We start from the raw sequence: 17,333 nt of genomic DNA, 5'->3' as shown, positions 1-17,333 counted from the left end.
AATACTGAATAAAATAACATCTTAAAACACAATTGGCCTAACTAATGGAAAAAGAGGTACACAGTATCACTGAAGAAAATAATACCTTAAAAATAAAATTGTGTAAGTGCAAGCTAATGACTCCATGAGACATCAAGGAACAATAACTCAAGTTAAAATAATGAAAAAAATAGAAGAAAATGTGAAACATCTTATTGGAAAAACAACTTCCCTGAAAAACGGAGGAGAGATAATTTAAGAATTATTGGACTACCTGAAAGCATTGATTAAAAAAAAGCCCAGACATCATCTTCATGAAATTATCAAGGAAAAGTACCCCAGTATTTTAGATCCAGAGGGTACAATGGAAATGGAAAAGATCCACTGGCTGAAAGAGATACCAAAATGAAAACTGCTGGGAATATTATAGCCAAATTCCAGAGCCCCCATGTCAGGGAGAAAACATTGCAAGCACTTAGAAACAATTCGAATATCATGGAGCCATAGTCATGATAAGGAAAGATTTAGCAGCTTCCATGGTAAAGTGAAGGGCTTGGAAATACAATATTCTGCTGGCCAAAGGAGCTGGGATTACAACCATGGATCACCTACCCAGCAAAATTATATATAAACCTTCGGGGGAAAAATGTCTATTTAAGGGAATAGATTCCATGTATTCCTGGTGAAAGAAAAAGCAAAGCTGAACAGAAACTTTGACATTCAAACACAAAATTCAAGAGAAGCATAAAAAAGGTAAATATGACTCAGTGGACTTGAGCTGTTTACATTCTTTTATGGGAAGATGATACACATAACTCCTAAGAATTTGTTCATTGTTGCTAGGATTTCCCCTTTTTTACAGGGCTCTAGGACCAGTTTGTGTCTTAGGTTCCACCTACAATGTTTCTTCATAGTGATAGAATCCAAATTTATTTCTGTGTGGGTTCCCATTATAAGCTTTAGGAACATCTTGGGATGGATTTTGCCTAGGACCAACTGGACTAGGACCACTGGTACCTCTCTGAATTATTCCTGGAATGCCCTGACAATACTCTCAGCTAGGGTAGAGTTATTGGGCCCTGTTAAAGCTGGGCTAGCCCAAGTTCTTTCTTTTCTTTTCTCTTTGCTTTGCTTTCCATTTCTTTTTCTTTGTGGGGCAATGACAGTTAAATGACTTGCCCAGGGTCACACAGCTAGTAAGTTTCAAATGTCTGAGGCCAAATTTGAACTCAGGTCCTCCTGAATCCAGGGCCAGGGCTTTATCCACTGTGCCAACTACCTTCCCCTCCAGGCTCTGTTTCTTGGAATGCTGAAGGTGCTCCCTACTAAGCCTGGTTTAGGGAATCAGCCACAGTTCCATCTTGGGCAGAGAGTAGTCACTTCCAGGTGGATACACTCAGAATGTCTCAAGTCATGCTCCTGCAGCCATGGGTATTGAGGAAGGCTGGACCTGGGTGATAAGAAGTTCAGGAATGGAGGTCGGAAAATGCCCTGGAAGGCACCTGAACTTTACCCTTTAGGATTAGTTCTCAAACTGTGATATGTTTATCTTTGGCCATTGAAAGAATATGGAGAGGGGGCAGCTAGGTGCCACAGTGGATAAAACACCGGCCCTGGATTCAGGAGGACCTGAGTTCAAATCTGGCTTTAGACACTTACTAGCTGTGTGACCCTGAGCAAGTCACTTAACCCTCATTGCCCTGAAAAAAACAACAATCAAAAAACCCACCAAAGAGTATGGAGAGGATTCCCTCTGTGGTTCGGTGGGGGCAGTCTAGTAGAATGGTATGGCACATCTCCAAGGCCCAGTGAAGTGCTTATGTAGGATCTGGAATTTTCTGCAGGCCAGAAATCTACATAACCTTTCAAATTCCTCTAATCCCTCCTCTTCAGGAGAGTCTTTCAAACAGTCATTATGCCCCTACCTGCTAAATTTTATTTTTCCAGGGCAAACATTTTCCAGTTCATTTAACCATCCTCATATCCCTCTGTCTTGATAATATCCCTTCTGAAAATATGTCACTCAAAACTGGACAAAATCTTTCAGATGGTGCCTGACTCAGGCATTCTGGTCTCTATACTTCCTTGGTGTTTTTTAGTGTAATCTATTTGTTTCAGATTTTTATCATAGCCATGTTAGAGTATAAACTCCTGGAGGGTGGCTATATCTTCTCTCTCTCTGTACCCCCTAGGAAGCCTGGTTCAATGCTGGCAGCATAGCAAGTGCTCAATATTGACTTGTTGACTTTATTGCAGGATAAGACTATTGAGTTGGCAAACTGAATGATGCCCTGTTGAGCCTCGCAAAGAAAATGTATTCACTGGATATATTACTATCAGGCTTATAGGAGGAGCCATATGGAACTGTTGAAGGGATTCCAAAACCCAAGTGTGCCACTTCCTCTGGAGATGCCTGCAAATGCTTTTATTAGTAGCAATCACTTAACCATAGCTTCTTCTGAGCTAACTCTTCAGTGCTGCCAATTGAATTTTCCCTTCCAATGTTAGTCACAAAATCTTCAAGTTGGAAGAGTTCTGAGAAGGCATTTAACTCAACAACTCACCCCAGGCAAGAAGCTGCTTTATAACAGACCTAAAAATGGTCCTTATTGCTTTGACTGAATACCTTAAATGACAGGGAACTTACTATATCTTGAAGGAAACTCTTCCATTTTTGCAAAGCTCTGATTCATAGGGAGTCCTTATAAAAAGTAGAAAACTACCTTCCTGTAATATTTAGCCACTGGTCTTACTTCTGCATTCAGGGACTGGGTAATCCAAGTCAAAATCTCATCTCTTTGAGACCTATTTAATTACTTAAAGACAACAATGATACTAATTTCTCTGGTCTGGGCTAATAATCCCCACTTTCTCCAATTGATCCTTATATGATATGGTTTTTCATATTTATTTGCTTTCTTTTAGCTCATTACTTTAACAGAATCATCTAGAACTGAACATAATATTGGAAATGGAATGAGGTTAGGCCAAAGACAAGTGGGACAAAAGCCTCCTCTGTTTTCAGTTACTTTTTTAAGAGGTAGCATGGTGAAATGGATACAGTGCTGGTCTTAAAGTCTATAAGACTTGGGTTTGAATCACACCTCAGACCATAACTATATGATGAAGGGTAAGTAATTTTTTAATATCTCTAGGCCTCATTTTTCGAGCTCTAAATCTGTGATCCTATGACCTATATGTCTTTTGATAAACATCTATATAGCACTTTCCATGTGGAAAATCCTGTTCTTTTAGGAAAAACAGAGTTCTTATTCTAAATGTTCCTATGATCTAATAGTCAGGAAAGACATGTACACAAATAATTAAGACACAAGGGAGAATTAATACAAAACAAAGGTCTGGGAAGTAGGCTGCGAGAAATATAAGGAAGAGATCACTTACAACTTGAGCTACTGCTGATTTATTACTACTTTCTGGAGGATATAGCAGCTGACAGTAATATTTATTAAGCACCTAAGATAGCTAGGCACCATGCTAAGCACTGGGGATAGAAATAAAGGAAAAATACAGGGATCCTACAATGTAAGCAGAGTAGGGGGGAGACAACATGGAAAAAACTGCATACAAATAATCTATACACAGGATAAATAAGGGATAACCAGTGGAGAGAAGATGCTATAATTAAGGGGAGATGGGAAAGCCTTCTTGTAGAAGGTAGAATTTTCTGACAATTCAAGAGACAGGTGGTTAGTAAAAGTGACTTCTAGGCATGAGAGATTTCATGAGCAAAGACAATGTTATAGGAACATTTAGAATAAGGGTTCTGTTTAGTAACCAAAGAAGTGAATATCTAATAGTGGAATTTCAGATATGATGTAAATAAATTTTAACAGTCATAAAACCCATAAAGAATATTATGACAAAAAGATGGGCTGAGATTATTTTCTAGCCAAAGAAAGATTAAAAGGGGATGTGCTGGGCTATGAACTGAGTCTAACCCTGTGATCATGCCAACACAGTCCCCAAGCAGGATGTGCCAGAGAAACTTTCCCCTGAGCCTCCAAATTAGCTACAGCACCAGCAACCAGCGTCTTCTGGAACTAAGCTTACAGTATGGTGAGAGGGCTGAAAAGCTTTTCAGGGTGGTGGGGATATACAGGGGTGTCTGTGGGACCTAAAGAGGAATTTGGCTTCCCCACCTCAGCAGGGAACCAGGAAGAAATCTTGAGTGGTAGGAAACCCAGGTGGGGGAGTGGTTCTGGTTTGTTTGAGCTAAGAACCATGGCACACAAAGTTCTGCTGGCTGGTTAATTATCAAGTTACCTTGAGGTTATCTTCCTACCAGAGAACAGGCCAGGTGAGAGAAAAACCTTTCCTCCCTCAAACCAAAACATCTGGCACCCTGTGAAGATTAGGACAGTGTAGGTTGGAAGTAGGGCCCCACTATAAGAGGGAGTTAAAAGACAAGTAAAAGACTGCAATATGAGCAAGCAAAGAAAGTTGAGAATTATAGAAAGTTTCTTTAATGACAAGGAAAATCAAGGTGTACCTTCAGAAGAGGATAACAACCTCAGAGCCCTTAAATGCAAAGCTTCCAAGAAAAATATGATTAGTCTCAGGCCATGGAAGTGCTCAAAAGGTATTTTGAAGAGAAAGTAGGAGAGATAGAAGGAAGATTTAGAGAGATGCAGGAAAGAATGTAAAGAAAAATGAGAGTGATGCAGGAAACTCATGAGAGAAAAAAGCTTGAGAAGTCAAATGTAAAAGGAGATAAAAACTGTCTGAAGAAAATAATTGCCTAAGAATTAGGATTGACCAAGTAGAAGCTAGTGATTTTATAAGAAACCAAGACACAGTAAAGCAAATCCAAATGAATAAAAAATAGAGGGCGATATTAAATATCTCCTTGGAAAAACAGCTGGCCTGGAAAATGGATCTAGGAGAGAGAATTTGAAAATCATTGAACTACCTCAAAACCATGACCAAAATAAGAGCTTAGACACCATCTTCCAAGAGATTGTCAGGGAAAATTGCGCTGATATTTTAGAAGCATAAGGTAAAATAGAAATTGAAAGAATCCACTGATCACCTCCAGAAAGATATCTCAAAAGGAAAACCTCCAGGAATATTATAGCCAAATTCCAGTGTTCCCCATTCAAGAAGAAAATATTGCAAGCAAGTAGAAAAAAGGAATTCAAATACTGTGGAGTTACAATAAGGCTAAAACAAGATCTAGCAGCAACTACATTAATGGATTGGACAGCATATACTATGATATTCCAGAGGGCAAAGGAACTGGGACTATAGCCAAGAATCATGTACTCAGAAAAACTGTGTATAATCTTTCAGAGGAAAATTGGGACTTCAAGGAAAAAGAGGACTTTCAGGCATTTGTGAAAAGATCTAAACTGAATAGAAAATTTGACTTTCAAATACAAGACCCTAGAGAAGCATAAAAAGGTAAAGAGGAAAAAGAAATCTTGAGATTAAACTGTTTACATTCCTACATGGGAAGATAATACTTTGAACTCATAAGAACTTTCTCAGTATTAGGGTCAGTGAAAGGAATGCCCTTAGAGGACACAGGTCTGAACTAAATACAAAGGGATGATATCTGCAAAGCATTTATTTTTTGTTTCTCCTTGTTCTTTGTGGGTCAAACAGGATGGGGTATCTTATATCCGGGGCTAGATTTGGGCTCAGGGCCTCCTGGGTCAAGGGCTGGTTCTTTGTCCACTGTGCCACCCAGATAACCCATTGTGACATCTTTAAAATAGGGTTGAGGGATAGGAGGAAAAGACTGGGGGAGGGGGAAGGGGAGAGGTGGAGATGTGGAATGGGGAGAGGTACTTCACAGGAAGGAAACAAGAAAAAAAGTTTATGGAGGGGAGGGGAAGAGGGGGAAGGAGTGGGGGAGCGAGTGAACCTTACTATCATCAGAATTGGCTCAAAGAGGGAATAACATATATAATCAAGTAGGTATAGTAATATATCTTTGCCTTGAGGGAAAGTGGGAGGGGAAGAAGATAAGGGGGGAGAAGAGGGGAAGGAGGGAAGGGCAGATTGGGGGAGGGAGCAATAAAAAGCAAAACACTTCCTTGGAAGGTGAAGATGTTCTGCATAACTGCACATGTGTGACATATTGAATTGTTTGATTTCATAGGGAGGGTTGAGGAGGGAGGGAAGAAGAAAAATTTAGAACATAGAATTGGCTCAAAGACCTTAATCTCATCAGAGTGGGCTCAAGGAGGGAATAAAATTTACACCCAACTGGGAGGAATAATATATTTAACCCTATAGGAGGGGAAGAGGATAAGGAGGAAAGGGTGAAAGAAGTGAGGGCAGAGGGGAGGTGGTGGCCATCAGAAGCAAAACACTTTTGAGGGGGAATAGAGTTATAAAAATAGAAAATAGAGTAAATATCATGGGAAGGGAATAGGGTGGAAGGAAATAGTTATGATGATTGATTATAATGGCAAAATCTATCATACCTACATTTCTGGGCTATTGTGAAGAAAATTCTTTGTCAAGTTTAAGGTACTATATAAAGATTATGATGAACAGGATGCTGCAGAAAACCTGGAAAGACCTACATAAACTAAAGCATAGTGAAACATACTGTATACAAAATAACAGTAATAGTATAAGATGGGTAGGACATGGTTATTTTCAGCAATGCAATGATTCAATATAATGTTGAAGGACTTAAGAAAAATGCAATCCATCTGCAGAGAAAGAATTGATGGTATCTGAGAACTGATTGAAGCATAATTTTTTTGACAGTTCCTCATATTGAAGTTGTGTTTTTATCTTATTCTCTCACAACCTAGCTAATATGGAGATGTTTTCCATGACTACTCATGTAAAACTTATATTGAATTGTTTGAGTTCTTTATGGGTGGGGGTGGGAAGGGAGAAAGGAAGAGAAGTTGGAACACAAAGTTTTTAAAGATTGATGTCAAAATTTGTTTTTACATGTAATTTGGAAAATAAAATTCTAAATGGAGAAAAAGCAAAACAAAACAAAAATATTATAAAACATATAATCCAACCTCCTCATTTTACAAATAAATTGATGTCCAGAAAGTCAGAGAGGAAAGGAGGCTAAGGGAGGTGGTGTGGTGATGAGATAAGATTGCAGCTGACAAGCTTAACAAGGGATGAACATCTTGTTCTGGTGGAGTTGAAACCAGGAAGAGCTGCAGGTGCAGAATGGAGTGACTAGATAACTTCTAAGACCTATTCTAGCTCTTACATTCTGTTAACCTGGAACTCAGCACGATGTAGTATCAAGTGCTTTGTATTTATAATGAGTAGACCAGGATTTGAATCCTATCTCTGTTACTTATTACTTGGGTGAATTTGAACAAATCCTCTACTATAAGCCTCAGTTTTTCACTGGTAAAATTGTGCTGGTAGTATTGTGAATGTTGCCTGGTCATTCTGGAGAATATTTTTTTTTATTTTAATAAAAATACACATTTTTATTTAAAGTTTTGAGTTCCAAATTCTATCCCTCCTTCCCTCCCTTCCCTCCATTCCCTCTCCCTTCCTTCAGGTGGCAAGCAATCAGATATAGGACATGCATGTGCAATAATTATGTAGAATATTACCATATTTAGTCTTGTATAAGAAAATTTGAATCAAAGAAAAATGAAAGTAAAAAATAGTATGCTTCAGTTAGTGCTCAATATTATGCTTCAGTTAGTGCTCAATCAATAGTATGCTTCATCATTAGTTCTTTTGGATTCTCTTGGATCATTGTATTGCTGAGAATAGTTCAGTAATTCACAGTTCTTCATCAAACTATATTTCTGTTTTTGTTGTTGTTGTTGTTTTTGGTGGGGCAGTGAGGTTTAAGTAACTTGCCCAGGGTCAAACAGGTAGTAAGTGTCAAGTATCTGAGGCTGGATTTGAACTCAGGTCCTCATGAATCCATGGACAATGCTTTATCCACTGTGCCACCTAGATGCCCCAAATGATATTCCTGTTACTGTGTACAATGTTCACCTCGTTCTGCTCTCTTCACTATACATCAGTTCATTTAAGTCTTTCTAGACCTTTCTGAAATCATCCTGCTTCTCAATTCTACTAGTGCAATAATATCTGGAGAGGAATTTGGAGCTATACCCCTTAAATTTACTAAACTGTGGTACCCTTTGACTCAGCTATAGGCCTATAGACCTATAACCCAAAGAAATCAAACAAAGAGGAAAAAGTCCTATGTGTAAAAAATGTTTATGGTAGCTCTTTTGGTAGTAGAAAAGAACTGGAAATTAAGGATGTGTCCATCAGTGGGGAAATGGCTGAAGAAATTATGGTATGTGAATATAACAGAATATTATCATAGTATAAAAGTGATGAAAGAGATGATGGCAAAGAAATCTCGGAAGACTTGCATGAAGTGATGTAAAGTGAAGTAAATAGAACCAGGATGACAATTAATAGCATAATCTTTTAAAAAATGAACTATTTTGCTATACATAAGAACTCTAATCAATCAGTGATCAGCCATGATTCTAGAGACTTATGATAAAGAACTCTCCTCATCTCCTGATGAGATGGATCAGAAAATAATAGCACCTTCCTCCCAGAGTTGTGGTGAGGATGAAATTGAGATAATATTTGTAAAGGACTTTGTAAAACTTAAATCACTGTATAAATGCTACATACTGCTACTATGGATACAACTAGTACTTTAGGAAATTATTTTGGTATCTTTGTGGTGGATGAACCAGAAGGGAGAGAGACTCAAAACAGAGAGAACAATTAAAAGGATATTTCCAAAGTTCAGGTGAGAGGTGATGCACCTGGGGAAGGTGTTGTGTCAATGGAGACAAAGGGACAGATTTGCAAGATGAGTAGAGATAAAATTTAGCAACTGATTTTATAACAACAACAACAACACCTAACATTTCTATTGTGTTTGTTGTGTGCCAGGGACTGTGCTAAATGCTTATCAATTATTATTTCATTTGATCCTCACAACAACCATGGGAGGTAGGTGCTATTATTATCATTTTATAAATGAGAAACCTAGAGCAAGCAGAAATTAACTGACTTGTCTACAGTCGCACAGCTAGTAAGGATTATGAGGAATCAACATGATTTCTAGAATGGACGGGTTTCTCCCCACTACCCCACCCTATTACTTCCCCAGCAATAATCCCCAATAATTTCTTGTCACAGAAAAATGATGCATTTTATTCTGAGCACAAAAACATAAGCACTGTCAACTGCAGACTAAAGATGTGCAAAGTTATTTGCCCCTGTGCTAAATGTTCCCAGGTAACATATGCCTAGGATACAAGAAAAGACAGTGGCCTGGTTGATTCCTGTGACTTCTCAGGTTTTCAAGAGGGAATTGAAAGTGGAGCTAGGGCTGTTTAAAATTTATGCAGGTTTTGACCTTCATGACTGTGATTGCTCTCTGCTCCTAAGTCATTGCTTAATTAAAAGCATGTTTAGATAGAAGCTCTCTGTTCTGAAGGAAGTAAAACTATGCCAGATTTGCTTTTATTTTATTTGTGTTCCTCTTTATCTGGAAGGCCTTGGCATAAGGTTATCATAGAAAAATGCCCTATCCCAGAGATATGCCAGCAGGTTGCAAATCCTGACGTATCATTATCTTACTGAAACAACTCAAGTTTATGAGATTGTTAGAGGGGGGAAAATAGAACCAAAGCATTTGCTGAGTTATGTCAAGAAAAACAATGAAAAATTAAGAACTAGAATTTCAATGAGCAATAATTATTCTTCCTTTTAAAAAAAACAAATATCAAATGATACCAATTTCCTTTCTTTATGAGAGGAAATTTTTTTTCCTTCTGCTGTTCCTTCTTGCGTCTGGAAGGAAAATATTTGAAAAGGCCTTTTCTTGTTAAGGTAATTGAAAATTTAAATGTTTAATGCATTTTTTAAAAATGCCAACACATTTCCATTTCTCTTTTCCAAATAAGACATAGAAAGAGAGTCACATGGCCCTAGACAATGCAACTCCAGGAAGTAGAAAGAACACTGTGCTGTAAGCCAGGAGACATGGGTCCAAGAGTGGCTTTGTCACTCATAAACTGAGTGATCTTGGACAAATATATTTCCCACTCTGGGCCTCTGGTCACTCCTCTATAAAATGAAGGAATTGGACTAGATAATCTTCAATGCCCCTTTCAGCTCTAATATTATTTATCTTCTAAAGTCCTTTTCATTCTAACACTTATATTCTCTGGGTTCTTTAAGCTCTAACAATTTATAGTCTAAGATTTCTTCCCACTCCAGGATCCCACATCCAGAGTTCACATTCTGTTTGTTCAATTACTCTTGGTATCATATTCTTGGGATTCTTCTATCTCTGATATTCTATGTTTTATTGTCATATGCAGTCCTACGATTCCATTTTTTGTGTGTTTGCTTGTTTGCAATTCCATTTTCACTCCAAGATTCTACTAAAGTACTTTGCATTTCTAACATTTTAAAATAGAATATAAAAGCTGAAAGTGACCTCAAAAATCCCTTCCATCACATTTCTTATAGGAAGTTTTGCTAAGTCACCTATAATGGTTGGATGGAACTATTTGTTTTTTTCCAAATAAGCATGAATGAGTTTAAGTGTAATTCCAATTGTGGAATAAAATCCTTTGTACATGTTTTAAGGGATGTGACTCCTAATCTACCAAGGCAACCCATTCCACTTTTTTTTTTTTGAGGCTTCTGATTAGAAATTTTTTTTAAGGTAAGCCTTAATCTGTTTATTTCCAAGTTCCATTCACTGTTTTTACTTCTATCCTCTGACACCAAACAGCATAAGTCCAATCCCTCTCCTTCCACTCCACCCTTCAAATACTTGAAGAAAGCTATCATGCCCTTTCTCATACAGGATCCTTTTAAAGCATGTTCTTCAAGGCTTCTCACTTTTCTGGATGCACTTCAGTTAATCTATGTATTCCCTAGAGTATGGTTACCTAGAATTGAACAAAGTATTCCAAGGATAACCTAATTAGAGATTATTATATTGGAGATATTACCTCCCTAATTTTGGTCAATATGCCTCCCAATGCAGCTTAGTAGAATATTAGCTTTTAAAAATTGTCATATAGTACTACTTACTCTTATTGAATTTAATAGCAACTAAAATTCCTTTTTTTAAAAAAAAAACTTGTCTAGTCATGACTCTCCTGCATACAAGTATTTCTGAAGTGGAATTTCTCATCTTATATGTAGATATTTATAATTGTCCCTATTAATTTTTAAAAAATGTTATTTTCCTTTTTTTCAATGATCAAGGCTTTATTTTCGCCTTCCTCTGAAAAAGAAAGAAATGTAGAACCCCCTTTCACATGACAGTCATGAAAAAAAATTCCTATGTTGTTCACATCCAAAAATAAATTTCTCATTCTGTATATTAGTCCATCATCTCTCTGTCATGAAGTGGCCAGTGTTCATTATTAGTCCTCTGGATCATAGCCAGTCATTTAGTTGATGTTCTGTAGTCTTTCAAAATTGTTAAATTTTGTAATATTGATCCTATAACATAATTTGTTTTCTGCTGCTGCTTGTTTCTCTCTGCATCCATTCATGCAAGTCTTTCTATGTCCTTTTGAAACAATCTTTTCCTCCTTTTCTCATGGCATAATCATATTCCTTTTCAAGTTCATGTTACTTGATTTTCTCCATTTTTCATAGGACTTAGAACTAGAAGAGATGTAAGAGGCCACCTAGTTAAATCCTCCATTTTATAGATGGAGAAATGGAACCTTAAAGAAGTTATTCAACTTGCACTTGCACAGAGATGGGAATCAAGGCTGGATCCTTGGCCTCCAAATTTCATTCTCTTACATCTGTGCCAGACTATCTCCCTAGTTCCAGCCTATTTTATTTATGGATTCTCATTCTGACATCCAATGTTTTTAGTATTTCTCCATAGTTTATCTCATCTGTAAATTTGACAAGTATACCATCTGCACTTTTATCCCTGGAAAATGGACATTTCCCTTCAAGTTGTCATCAATATTTTAACAGTTCTTTGTATCCACTTCCATGACTCCCAACACTTTGAGAATAGTCAAGGAGAATCAACTACTATATTCAGCCAGGTCTCAATATAATTCATGGTATACTAATTTAACTGGCATTTTCTCCCTTATCCATAAGCATATTATAGATGACTTTCTCAAATACTTTGACAAAATCCAAGTATATTATTTCAACAGAATTTCCATTGGGTTACCAGCATGGGAAATCTGTCAATAAAGGAAACACGATCAGTCTGTCATGGCTTGATCTTGATGAAATCCTGCTTATTTTTCTTGATAATTTTTATATCCTTAAAAATAATCTCCATACAAATGTATTATATCATTTTGCTAGGGCTATAAATAGAATTCATTGGTCTATATTGTGTAGATTCTCTCCTTTTGTGAATATTGGCACAATATTTGCCTTTCTCTGGTACTACAGAACATCTATTTTCTTTTCTTTCTTTCCTTTTCTTTTTCTTAGGGGTGATGAGGGTTAAGTGACTTGCCCAGGGTCACACGGCTAGTAATTGTTAAGTGTTTGAATCCATATTTGAACTCAGGTCCTTCTGAATTCAGGGCTGGTCCTTTATCCACTGTGCCACCTAGCTGCCCCCAAATCTCCTATTTTCAACAATATTTCAGAGATCATAAAAGTGACTCAAATAATATCTATTATTTCACTATTACAAGGGTTCTTGAAGTCCATGAAATTTTTTGTTAAGATTTTGATAATTATATTTCAACATAATTTATTTCCTTGGCAATCGTGTATGTGTGTATTCACACAGAGACATACACACAGACACACACACAAACATTATTCTGAGAAGAGATCCATAGGTTTCACTATCCTGCCAAAGTTGTTAATGACATAAAATAAAGGTTAAGAATGGTTCCTATGAGGTTTAATCTCTTTTGACCTGGTGACTTGAATTCATTGAGGGCTCACCACAGATGTTCCTTCTCCAGTTGAAGCTTGCTCTGATTTCCCAAACTGGAAGTGATCTATTACTCCTCAAGTATTTCAGAGCCATAATGTTTCTGGATCCACCCAATATTTCTCCACAGTTTCTGTAGTGAATTGGGGTCAGTGCCACTGTGTTCATTGAGAAATCAGGGTACTACAAGTAACAAGTTTGCTCTTTGGTAATCAAATACCTTAATTTCCTGTATAAAAAGCTTTATGGGGGGGGCAGCTAGGTGGCTTAGTGGATAAAACACTAGCCTTGGATTCAGGAGGACCTGAGTTGAAATCCAGCCTCAGACACTTGACACTTACTAGCTGTGTGACCCTGGGCAAGTCACTTAACCCCCATTTCCCCACAAAAACAAACAAAAAAACACAAACAAAAGCTTTTAGAGCAATAGAAAATAGTTCTGGAAGAAAGCAGACTTGTTAATGGCAATATAATATTGCCAAGGTACTCACCAAATCTTCAGTCTCAGGGATGGATCCAGAGAAGTCTGATTATGGAAATACCTTGGTGACTAAGAAATAGAAGAATCATTAGAAGAAGTAACTCAGCATGAGTGGTGGGGTTTGGGATAGGGTGGGGAAGGTTTAATTCATAACTGGAATATAGGGGGCAGCTAGGTGGCGCAGTGGATAAAGCACCAGCCCTGGATTCAGGAGTACCTGAGTTCAAATCCGGCCTCAGACACTTGACACTTACTAGTTGTGTGACCCTGGGCAAGTCACTTAACCCCCATTGCCCCCGCCAAAAAACCAAACAAACAAAAAAAACCATAAGTGGAATATAGGGAATATTTGTCAGTTGAAAGATATGATCTGTGACTTCAAAATATTTGAGATTAGTCAAGGAAAATTCATTTTGTAGAGATGGAGAACCTCAGCTACTACTTCAAAAACAAATTGCTCCTTCATCTCACTACTGAATCTATCCCATAGTCTGAATAATGAATCTGTAGAGATCATATAGAAAAAGAATGGGAAAATTGTGACGTGTGAATCATTGAATTCCACAAAGGTAAGCCAGCCTGGAGTGTATACTAAGTAACTAGGGGATCTGCATAAGACTGAGCACTAACAGATCAGATCTCCATTTCAGGAAAAGACAAAGAGAATCTGGCCTTCATCTTTCTAATGATTTGGGTAATCTGAGTACATGGCCTTATCAGAATTCTGGGTCCTTTGGCATTTTTCAGAGCTCATGTGGAAAAATGGTGGTTGACATAACTTGCTTGACTTTTCTACATGATCTTATTGTATTTAGGAAGATGTTGGATGAAAGACTGAAACAAAATTATTAAGCACTTATTTTGTGCCAGGCAAATGAGAAGACATTATACAAATATGAGGAGAGACTATTAAAGGTATATTTCCTGTAGGATATTGGTCTAAAGCTGTGGACTGACAATTGACCAGCCTTGCTGAGCCCTTGTCAAATATATAGGTCACACATTACTTCAGCAAGGAGTGAGTAGTGACTACTGATCCTGAAAAGGTAGAAGCATTTGTTACCTCGTCATGTCTAAAGAGTTATTATGAACTGCTAGGCTTTGGTCTAAGGATTATAGATAGACCTTGCAATGTTTTATTTTGAATTTTCCCTTGGGCCCAATTTTATTTTAATCCTATTATGATCCTCGGTAAAGATTACTCCCCAAACTGTGAATTAATGCAGTATTTGTTGTGTTCAAGGGATGGTTTGTCGTCATCCAGGTAGAAACTGTTCCTTTCAAGTGAGAAAAATAATAGGGTCTTCAGAAACATTCTATAACCCACTTTGAGAGAATGTTTTCCAATTTTTCCTACTCTTTCTATATATCTACCTATGACCAATCTGGTATTTAGATGTATCGCATAAGACCATTCATATGACTTCACTGTGTCTTTGATGAGCAACTCAGTAAGCAGCATACTGATGATCTTCCCCTGTTGGTGGGCTGCTGATTCATCAGCATGACCACCATATGAATAATAATTTCTAGCATCAATTTCATCTTCTAATTTAGTAACTCTACTAAAATAGAAGTGTTCAATTGATATATGGAACCAAGATCAAAATAGGATCATGTTCAAGTTGTAAGATGCAGCTATAGTTCTGATGGGTCTCACCTTAAACAGCTAGCTCCATTTGCAATCATTTAAATCATAGCAAGCCATACTAAACTCTGCATAAATACAGTACAGCTGATTAACTAGTTCCTTTTCCACACCAATATTAGCAAGTGTCCAATTAGTTGCAGCTGCAATGTAGGGTGCAGCAGTCAAAAGACAATTTATCCTCTGTGCCTTTTAAACTCTATGTCTCTGCAAAATTTCCAGCTCATTTATTCTCATCTAAGATTTCCAACTCCACATCTAGTACATAAATTAAAACAATATAAATTAAAACGAAGATTAAAACAATAGCATCACATGGTGCATGAAAATAGAGTAGACTAAAGAGCTTCAAATGAATCTATTAATCAATAAGTAGAATTCAAGTATTCTCACCAATGAGTTTGTTTTGTATCTATTCTGAAAGGGCCAATGTATGTAGACTTTGAATTCAGATTTATAGGTAACACATTTCAAAGTCAATTGTAGTTCACATTTTCAGTACACAATGAAGCTAGGCTCTTTTGAATAGCAAATCACCAAGCATTACAATCTTCTGCAACTGTTTCACTTTAGTGATCTAGTCAACAACTAAATACTTAATAATCACTTTAATATTATATCTGTCTATCTAGTTTTTGTGATCCTTGCTTTTTCCTGGTGCACTCTCCCATTGTTTCTCCTTGTGGACTCTTCTGGGGTCACACCCATCTGGTGACTTATGGTCACTTGTTACCTGTACTCTAAGAACTAGGTCTTTTAGTATTGAAGAGATACCCTTCAACTAAATTGCAATAAAGAGAAAGATTTCTTTAATTAAAAAGAGAAGAAAACCATAGTAATTATATTTCCTAAGACTAGTTTAGCTCATCAAATTTTGTAAAAGAAATGTACCATAGGGAATAGGGCCTGTTTTGGATTTAGGAAAACATAGGTTCAAATGTTACTTCTCACATACACTTAATATGAGCATTGGCAAGGCACTTTATCCCCTCAATGTTCAAAGTTATATGTGACCATATGGTACAGACAAGTTTCTCATCTGAACCAGTAAAAAGAATTTTCACTTTTAAAATTCCCTTCATTGATGGAATTTACAAAGAACATTCTCCATACAATTTGGGTTTTTCCCAGCACCATAACTCAGATCTTTCTTGACTCCAGGCTCAACAATTCTTCTACTATATCATGCTGCCTCATTAAAGCCTCTGGTAGTTTCCATTACCAGTACCTCAATGCATTCAATCTTCATATTTCTGGATAAATTCCCTGACAGGCTATGGACTGATTTCTTAGAGTGGAGTGACAACTCTAGAATCCTCAATTCATCCCCCTAATAAATTTCATTAATTATATGGGTGTGTCAAAATTGTTAAATATCAAGCCCCTCAATTAAAGTCTGTGGTATATGCATTTATAAAGCTAGCACACAAGAAAACATGAAATTCAATGTGAACAATCCAGTATCACATCTATGAGTGACTATAGATTAAAGGCAAGTTATCTCTTAGGTGGTTATCCTTTATATCTTTGCAGAACTACAGCCATGAGATGATCGATGTGTCTCCTTTCAATTCTATCATCATTAGAATTCATAGATGGAATTCAATTAAAGAAGGCTTGGGAATGATTTTTTTATATCTTGATGATCTTAAGAAAAGAATAGAGAGCAGAAAAGGAATGCCCTTGATTTGGGTTAGGGAAGTGAAGTTTAAAGAAATCATCTCACAAAATCATGGCATAAAACTAGATATTTATACAAAAAAAAAAGAGTAGGAGGTCAGGGAAGGGATGTCACTTGAACCTCTCTCTCATCTTAACTGGTCAAAAAAGGAAGAATGGGGCAGAGCCTAGATGTCAGAGTAAAGAGAGATATCTATCTGAGCTCTCCCAAATCCCCCTCAAAGCAAGGTTAAAATAACATCTCAACAAATTCTGGAGTGGCAAAATGAACAAAAAGATGAAGTGAAACAATTTTCAAGGCCAAAACAACTTAGAAAGGAAAGGTATATTTCACTGGGGTGAGAGTGGAGTGTAATCCAGCACAAGCTGCACTCTGGCAAGCTAACAGAAAGTGGTTTCTTGAATTTAACTCACAGATAGCAAGGGGAGGGGGGGGGTCAGACAACTGGTCATAATGACAGTACAGGAGATTATAACTTTTCTGGCACTGGTAACAGGACAATGTTTCATTGCCCAAACATGATTCTGTATCTCAGTCCCAGAGGGAAGAAAAACACTATCAGGAGCAGAGACCCTGGTCACAATTTCATGGTGGGGATAAAATGTTTGTGGTTGCTCATAGACCAGAGCAC

The sequence above is a fragment of the Dromiciops gliroides genome, chromosome 2, assembly GCF_019393635.1.
Source record: "Dromiciops gliroides isolate mDroGli1 chromosome 2, mDroGli1.pri, whole genome shotgun sequence".
Taxonomy (NCBI): domain Eukaryota; kingdom Metazoa; phylum Chordata; class Mammalia; order Microbiotheria; family Microbiotheriidae; genus Dromiciops; species Dromiciops gliroides.
The sequence above is the reverse complement of the archived record's forward strand: the minus strand, read 5'-3'. Positions refer to the sequence as shown.